Genomic DNA, 1,285 nt, shown 5'->3' on the forward strand with positions numbered 1-1,285 from the left:
TTCTCTGGGTTTTGGTAGATCAAATTATCTTAAGTTTCAAAAAATAGCATCCGCCCAGTCCTTTCCTAGCTTAGACAATTTGGCTACAGTACTACTCGTGGGTTGGGCATCTGTGGACACATGATGTAACATGCTGGGAGGCTAAAGATAGGAGAGGAATAGTTAAAAATACTACTGAGATCACCTTGGCTCGAAAAATTGGCGGGAATGTGCCGGCCGCCAGCCATCCTCCCACACGGCCAGTCAGACAACACCTGCCCTGCCCCTCACCTGCTTGCCCCTCCTCCCCGTCCGTCTACATCCCTCCCTCCCGCACCTTCTGTCCATCATAATCACTCTCTTTGTGTCCTCAGCATCGCCTACAGACACCCAAATGGTACTCGCTGGCTCCGAATGGCTCGCTCCCCTGCTGGGTCGTCTCTCTAACTTGTCTATCGTGCAATGCTCCCGGTTATAAATGGAGGCAGGAAGGCGCTCCGTCGATATTTCTAAGCCTCGTGTGGCAGATACGGCCTTATATGTATGCGTAAATGTGTGTGTGTGTGTGTGTGTGTTCTTGCCTATTTTTGTTTCCCCTGGAGTAAGTCAAGCTAATAATTTCAGCTTTATGAACTCTATTATAAATACTTTCGACTAAATTTGGCACACACACACACACACACACACACACACACACACACACCAATAAGTAAAAGAGCATTGTTTTGATTGATTCCTCTTTTGAAAGGTAAATTTTTAGCTAACTTTAATGCCTCTTCATTTGGAAAAGTTTGTCATTACAATATAAACTTTCCCAATATCTATTATGATGTAATACTGAAAACATGTTATTCATCCCTGTTCCATATTTGTACAGTAGTCATGTCCTCTCTCTACTCTTCCAGTGTTGCTAATTTTATCTTTCTTTGTATTTCTTCTCATAAACATATTGGCATCCTTGTTTTATCACATCAAATTTTCAGCTTGGAACATCAGCAAAGGAAACACCCACACTGAACCAGTCGCTCATACCAGTCGACACACTCGCCAGGCATAAAATTAGAATAGGCACCGGATGTCCCACTCTCTCACCACCTTCTCCATCAAACATTGTGGCATTGTTTTTTTTTCTATTTTACACACTGAATTCCAATAGGCACCCTTTCTCTTAATCCCTCACCTCCCCTCTCCATAAAAGATTCTAACAGTTGTTGTTTTTTTCTATTTTCCAGTTATTATTTTCTGTTACAGCCACTGGAGGTCATGTGGCAGTGTGGCATGCTAAGGGTGACAGAACTAAAGGACA

The sequence above is a fragment of the Eriocheir sinensis genome, chromosome 21, assembly GCF_024679095.1.
Source record: "Eriocheir sinensis breed Jianghai 21 chromosome 21, ASM2467909v1, whole genome shotgun sequence".
Classification (NCBI taxonomy): Eukaryota; Metazoa; Arthropoda; class Malacostraca; order Decapoda; family Varunidae; genus Eriocheir; species Eriocheir sinensis.